Here is an 8,214-nt window from a genome sequence, read left to right on the forward strand (position 1 = left end):
AAAAAAAAATATTACGTGGTTTAAGCACTCTATTGCCGCGAGTGATGAATTGCAAAAGCAATCCGATTTGAAACTGATGCAAGACGTTGCTACTCGCTACTTTTTATATGATTGGACGGTTTTGAAAATTACGTCCAGCTATTAACCAAATTCTAAACTGCCATTCCAGTGCTCCTCCAATGATAACAGCTAAAGAAATAGAAGAACTTACGGAGATTTGTGAGATTTTGCGTCCAATAGAAGTCGCAACTCGCGAAGCGTGCGCAGAAAGTTTTATCAGCAGCAGTAATGTGATTCCTTTAACAAGAATGCTAGGCTAAAAAATCAACCGCAATGAGACACGGAACACGATGGGAGAGAGCCTAAAACAAAATTTGTTGTCCGAAATAGTAAAACGTTTACTGCCGGCAGAACACGTCCACATTCTCGCTGCTGATACACTTCTCGACCCCAGGTTCAAGAACATTCATTTCCAGGACGTGTCATGCTCAAAAGCCATGCAAATTGTCAAAGAGCTACTTAATGGTGCAGAGTTAGATGACACTGAAGAAAATCGTACAGCTGAAGATGGGAACCAACATAATTTAACTGAGCAGTTTGGTATATGGAGCGACCATTACAAATTAGTCCACCAAAAAAATACAATGCCTTGCAATGGTGAGTTGCATAATTTTGAAGAAGTAATGCATGAGCGCAAATTATGCTAAAAAGTGCGCGAACGCTTCTAATAAAACTCTTTCTGATTAGCACGGAAACAAACCACCTATTTGAAAATTATATCGATATTGTGTATAATCGAAGGTTCTTGGTCGATGAAAATCGAGGATCGATGTCGACCTTCCGATGTCATCATCGATGATAAAATCGATGATTTCTCGTCATCGCCCATCCTTAGACCGCAGTGAACGTTCGCGAAGATATCGATGCCACTTATAGCTACATATATGAACGCACGCTGTTCGGTCTACTAATACATTAGAGCTGTAGCAAACCGTATGTATTCGTTACTCAGTAACCCCTGACTCGAAGTACCGAATCGTTACTCACATAATAATCTCGTTACTCGCATGTTCCGTATATGCACCATCAACTTGAATCAATACAACACAACATATTGTGCGGTAACGAAAATGTTTTTCATATCGACACTAAAGCGTGATGCGTGTGTATGTACGTACATGCATGCATGATTCGTGTGAGGTACAAGCAGCGATGGAATTTCAAAATTTCAAAATGTGCCTAATTGTATTCAAAAATTGTGCCGAAAAGAATATGAAAGTGCCACAAAATTGAATTTCTTTTATAATAATAATTTCTTAATATAAAAATTATTAATTAACTAAATTATTACAGTAAATCACTTTTATGAGGGATTCTTTATAGGCGGCATACACGGTGCGTCTGATTCGCGAGTCGATTTGGATGTCGTAAGTAAAAATAAATATGTGCTAGTTACACCGACATGACTCTGGTATGACTGAATGACTCAACTGAGAGTAGTAGAAAGGCGAGTCAACACGTACACAGTTGACTCGCGAGTCAGACACACCGTCTATGTTGCCTATTAGACATATACATAAATTCATAGTAAAATTACACTGAATTCCCATTACGGAGGGAAATACCCCGAAGTACAGCTATTCTGACATTCTTACACACATATGTATGTACCTATATGCGAAATAATGGCAGTGAGACATTTTGACCATTGATTATTTTTTAGTTGATTTTATATATGTTGAAAAATGTTTAAACGGTAGTTTTTCTTTATAGAACACTTGTCTTTATTTATTCAGGAGTGTATAAATTCATTTTACATAAAATGAAAACGTGCTCCAAGAGTTGTTTCGTGAAAGGCAAATAAACTAATAAACTAAAATTAGAGATATGAGAACCTCTCTAGCGCGCATAGAGATGTGTGGTGTAATACATGTGCACAAACTAAATAGTAGATAAATAGTTAGGAATAAATGTACATCTATAGATACAGGGTGTCAAATATTCAACACATCTCCATACATTTATGAACTAATTCAAATATAAAATCTATACATCACTTAATTAAGATTTAATAAATCCCTTAATTCATTAAATTTTTTTGACAAAGTGATTTTGTTAACAAATCTGCTAAATTATGCGCAGAATCAATTTTTACAATTTCAATTTATTTTCATAGTTTTCATTTATGAAGTGATAATGCACCTCGATGTGCTTAGAATTTCTCGTGTAGTTACCATTCTTGGGGGTCGAGCGGAATGCAGGGTGTGGAGGAAGCGAAACACAGCATACAGGGGACTCTGTATGCCTAGCCACTCCCACATCAAGACCATAGTGCGCGAAATGCATCCTTCAAGAGGTGACCCTGTTTCTACAGAACACTATGGATCTAGACCCGGAGGGTGTCAAATCTACCCTCTCCCCCTAATCCAGGGTGTCATGCATCACCGTGCCCATTGGAAGGTTTGCAGTCAGGGGGCTTTCCGACTGTATTCTAACGGCGCCTCCCGGATACCTGTCCGCCTCCGGGATTAACGGTGGACTTGCTGCGGCATGGGGCTCTGCCGTGGTCGACCGTTTTTCCCCTTCCCTTATTTTCCGGCCACCGAAAGGCCTCGGCTCAGTAGGTGGCCAAAGAACCAGTATGATCAACGTAAATAAAGAAGCCTCGGAACCCTGCACGGGTAGTGCCGCCGCTGGACACGGCGATGGAAAGTCCAAAACACAAACCACCTCGGAAACCGCATCGACGGAACCGAGAGGGCCTGAACGGCCCAAGCAGCTTCGGGCTCCCGCAGAAGCTGAAAGGATTGCTAAACCCCCAGAGGGAAAGCGAACCTTCAGGGATGCCGGTGGTACTATACCCCATGAGGGAAAGACGAAGCCGGCGGAAAAGCTGCGGAAGGCCCCCTCTTCCATGCCCATCCAGGGCACACTAAAACCTCAAGGGGTAGGGGTCGAGCAAAAGTCCTCCACGGACAAGCAGAGCACCACTCCCGCGAGTAAATCCTCGAAGACCAGGGCAAATGACCTCGATCTGCGCCCGGCTGCTCCAAAGCAGCAACGAAAGTTTCGCCCTCCGTCAGGGCCCAGCGTGACCGAAGGGCAGCTCCAAAGGTCATCAAAAGGCTGGGGGTCATCCCGCATGACCAACTGACAGAGGAGCAAAAAGCCTCTCTTAAGTGGGCCATGGGAGTCTTCGCCGCCAGCGACAAGCGATCCTCCGGGAAAGGCAGGAAGGACAAACCACCCACTCGGGAAAACCCACGGAAGGACCTTACCTCCAAGAGACAGCGACCTCAAGACGGCACCTCGCGTGAGTCTAAGAGGTATAGGAATGCCTCCCCATCTAACCGTCCGTCGATGGCCGTATCCAACACGAAGCCGTTCAGTGAAGCCGCCAAAGAGCACCTCACGCTGGCGGTGTTGGACAAGGGCATCCGGACGGCCACATTACCATGCACAACTGGGTCCCTCCTGATGGGTTTATGCAGGGTATATAAAGGGATACTCCAGAAGTACCCCGGCCGTGCACCAGTCGTCCGTGATGCCGGATGGCATCAAGGGCGAGTTAAGCTGGTAGCGTGCGCCGATGAGCGCGCGGTCCGGATCTAAAAATAAGCTATCACCACGGTTGGACAGCTGTGGCCCGGAGCAGACTTAGTTGCCGTCCATAGGGATGAAATCCCTAACAGGCCGCGAGCCTGGGCCTGGGTACCAGCTGAGCCGTCAAAACCGGAGGAGATACTCGAGTGCATCCGCATGGGCAACGAAGGACTGTCCACCAGCGATTGGAGGATAGTCCGAGTTGGCGAGACCAAGGGGAAGCAGCGTTTTGTTGGCTTTGTCATCAACGATGCTTCTGTCCCAGTTCTCGAGGATTGTGGTGGGGTAATAAGCTACGGCTTTTACTCAATCACAGTAAAAACCCACCAGAGAATGGATCAGCAAGAGGGGGAAACGGGCAACGCCTCGAGCGGACCCGCTCCCTCAGATATTCTTCCCGACGAAGGGGCCAACAAAACAGGCAACGCCTCAAGAGGACCTGTGGTCCCTGCATCGGCATCGGTGGCGGGCAGCGCGGGGTACACAGGAAACACCACGAGTGAACCTGTGGACCCACCCACGAGTGTATCTGTATACGTAGGGTCGGTCTACAGTCGATGGGCAACGCTGGACGAGGACCAGCTTCTGGTATCCGAACCGGAGGAGGAGGACAATGACATCACATTCATTTCCACCGCCGAGCGGAGGGAGCTAGAAGCAATGCACATAACCGATTCTGAGGATGGTGCAGATCCTACAAATTAATCTGCACCGCTCCAAGGCAGCGTCGGCTGCTCTCCTTCTTCGCCTCAGCGATAAAGCTGAGGACTTGATTCTAGTCCAAGAACCTTGGATCGTCAGAAGCAAGGTTTGCGGACTGAACTCTGATGCCTACCAGATGGTAACAGCTCCAGTAATAGGTAGGAGCTTGCATTCTAATCAAAAAAGTATATTCTCATTTTTTACTCTCCCAATACAGCGACGGGGACACTGTCTGCATCAGCGTACAGCTGAAGGAGAGCGTTATCTGGCTGGCATCAACCTACATGGCCCACGACAGCCATGCTTTTCCACCCTATAGACTGGAAGAAGCGGTGAAGGAAGCAAATCGCAGAAAGCTCGCGGTCATAATAGGGGCTGACTCTAATTCACATAACACGATCTGGGACTCAAGCGACACCAACTCTCGGGGTGAGTGTTTACTTGACTTTATTCTTTTACACAATCTTACTGTATGTAACCGTGGGAACGATCCCACCTTTGTGACCTCTGTTAGAAGGGAAGTGCTGGACATCACCCTTGTGTCGAGCGGTTTGTCCGATCGGATAAGGGACTGGCAGGTGTCCAAGGAACACTCTTTTTCTGACCACCTCTACATTAGTTTCAATCTTAATTTTGATCCTGCTCCTTTAACAGCATACAGGAACAGAAAGCGAACCTACTGGGCAAAATATAGGTCGGCCTCTCTACGCAGATACGCTTCTCACGATAAGTTGTGCTTATCGTTAAGAAATGATGAAGCGAGTCTCTCGAATACAAAGGGTGTTTCTCTCGGTGAGCTGGACTCATCGTCGAAAATTCATGAAGCAGTGAACTTTGTGACAAATGCCTGTAATGCTGCTTTCAAAGCCTCCTGCCCAAGCACCCTCCCGAAGGGCAAAAAGAAACCCCAGTGGTGGAATCCTGAGATTTCAGCACTGATGAAGAACAGCAGGAGGCTTTTCAATCATGCTAAGCAAACAGGTCTTTGGCAACCATACAAAGACGCACTCAAAGTTTTCAAGAAGGCCATAAAGAGGGCGAAACGCGAATCTTGGCAAAACTTCTGCAATAACATAGAAGAGAACTCTGAAGCCAACAGGCTGAGGAAAGTTCTCTCGAAATCCTCTTCGAGTATGAACTCTATCCAGAAGCCTAACGGTGACTGGACGACATCATGTAACGAAATGCTGGAGGTCCTTATGAGCACTCACTTCCCGGGCTGCTCCGACGACACCTCCGGCTTTTAGCCCGGTCCTAGGACCTACTTGTCTCTGGGTGATACCGTTAGGGACGTCGTAAGTGAGGAGAGGGTGGAATGGGCTTTAATGTCCTTCCAGCCCTACAAATCTCCGGGCCTTGACGGAATTTTTCCAGCTCAACTACAGGAAGCCAAGGACATACTGTGCCCCCTGCTTTCTCAGATTTTTACATCCTGCCTAACCCTAACTCACATACCACATGAGTGGACAATGGCAAAAGCTGTATTCTTACCAAAGGGAGGCAAGGCCGCACATGTGAAACCGAAGGATTTCAGGCCTATAAGCCTCACTTCATTCTTCCTTAAAACTCTAGAGAGGCTCATCGACGAATATATTCGATGGAATATAAAAAAGTACAACCTCTCCCCGAACCAACATGCATATTCCAAAGGAAAATCCGTGGATACCGCACTCCATGAAATCGTATCGACGATTGAAAAAGGATTGGCCTTAAAGGAATACACGCTCGGAGTTTTTCTCGATATCGAGGGTGCTTTCAACAATGTCTACCCGAAGTCTGTTGTTAACTCCCTTCTCATGGCGGGAGTGCAGCGGGGTCTGGTGGATTTTGTTGGGCTCCTTCTTGAGAAGAGAACTATTCTATCAGAACTGGGGGATGGTTCCATCACAAAGTATGTGACCAGAGGCGCCCCCCAAGGGGGCGTTCTCTCCCCTCTGCTCTGGAATCTAACAGTGAACACCCTACTTCTAAGCCTAAAGGGCACCGGTTGTCAAGCCATAGCGTACGCTGATGACATAGCAATCGTGGCAACGGGCAAACATCTTCAGATCCTGAGTGAGTTATTGCAAAACGCACTCGGTCTGGTAAAAATCTGGTCCAAGGAATGTGGACTTAGCGTCAACCTTACCAAAACGGAAATGGTACTTTTCACAAGGAAGTATAAAACTCCCTTATTTAAACCTCCCACCCTAAACGGAGTGGCATTTAGTCTCTCAACCGAGGTCAAATACCTTGGAATTATTCTAGACAAAAAACTTGACTGGAAGGCCAATACCGCCCTTTATGCCACTAAGACGGCAATAGGCAAAAAATGGGGAATAAAACCACACATAGTACACTGGATGTACACAGCTGTTATAAGACCCATCCTTTTCTACGGGGTCACCGTATGGTGGCCTGCGCTAAGCAACACTTTGTCCGGAGCCAAGGTGGAACGGGTGCAGAGGACGGCTTCCATGCTAGTCACGGGAGCACTGCCCACTACTCCTACCAAATCTCTGGAAATAATGTTAAATCTTCCACCTGTGGATCTCTACGGAAAATTTCGTGCCGGCTGCAGTGCGGTCAGGTTAAATACAATCCAGCCGAGGAGAGACCTCAGGTTCGGACACGCAAAAGTACTTAAAATCTACGACAGATAGATAATACCACTCCTCTTCTCTGCTTAGACAACAAATTCTCCACAACGATCCCAGAGAGGAACGAATGGGAAGGGGCCACAGACCTGAACCCAGGGTCTACGGCCATATATACAGATGGTTCCAAGCTTAACAAAAGAGTGGGTAGCGGGATCTACTCTGACGAACTCGCGCTAAACCTCAGCTTTCGCATACCGGACCATTGTAGTGTTTTCAAGCAGAACTAAACGCCATAATGAAGGCGGCACGGTGGGTTATAACCTCTGCCCCTCCAGGACGGCCTATTGCTATCTATTCAGACTATGATTCTATCTGCTATCACTCTCAATTATAATGGAACAACGTCCAAAGTAGCCATAGAATGCAGGAAGATTCTGAACCTGCTGGCATCAAAATGCTCCTTGACTGTTGTATGGGTCCCTGGACATAGGGACATTCCTGGCAACTGCCTAGCCGACGAGCTGGCAAGGAGAGGGACGGAATTACCTGAAGTCAATTCTGCTCAGAATGCGGGCATACCTCTAATCTCCTGCAAACACAGACTAAGGACGGAACTCGTCGAGGAGGTAAATTTCAGGTGGGCTGTGGAAACCACCTGCCATACTACCAGGAAAATTTAGCAAAAGATTGATGTAAAGCGATCCATAGCTCTTACCCGGCTGGACCGCTCCTCAGATTAGTAGTCGGGGTTATCACCGGACACTGCCTGATGGGCACACACGGAAAAAGGCTAGGATACCCCACCAACGATTTTTGTCACTGTTGCAGAGACGAGGAAGAGGTCAAGACCGTCGTACACTATCTCTGCCATTGTCCCGCCCTGGCCAACACGCGCAACCGATTCTTCAACAAGTACTTTCTAGATTGTTTAGCCGATTTGAACTCGGCGAACGTCCTCGACTTTTTGTGCTATATAAAACGCACTCGGTGGTTCAATTACTAAGGAAGGGAAACAGGGGCTTTTCCAGCCCACGTGTGCTCTGCGCTCTGCGCGGGGCTGCCACACCAACCTAACCTAACCTAACCTACCATTCTTGGCAATTTGGACAGTGCCAGAGTTATCTTCGAAGATTCTGATTGGGGTTCCAATATTTATTTCAAAAGTTCTTAGAATTTCTTTTATACAAATAATTTCTGTAACTACTTCTGACAAAGCTATATATTCAGCATAAGTGGACGATTTACATACAGAACTTTGCTTGTACGTAGGGATGCAAACGATGCCTTCGTCCAAAAATATCGATGTTAACATCAATGTTTTGCTGGACGA

The sequence above is a fragment of the Rhagoletis pomonella genome, unplaced genomic scaffold (genome assembly GCF_013731165.1).
Source record: "Rhagoletis pomonella isolate Grant_MI unplaced genomic scaffold, Rhpom_1.0 Rhpom_scaffold_00003, whole genome shotgun sequence".
Taxonomy (NCBI): Eukaryota; Metazoa; Arthropoda; class Insecta; order Diptera; family Tephritidae; genus Rhagoletis; species Rhagoletis pomonella.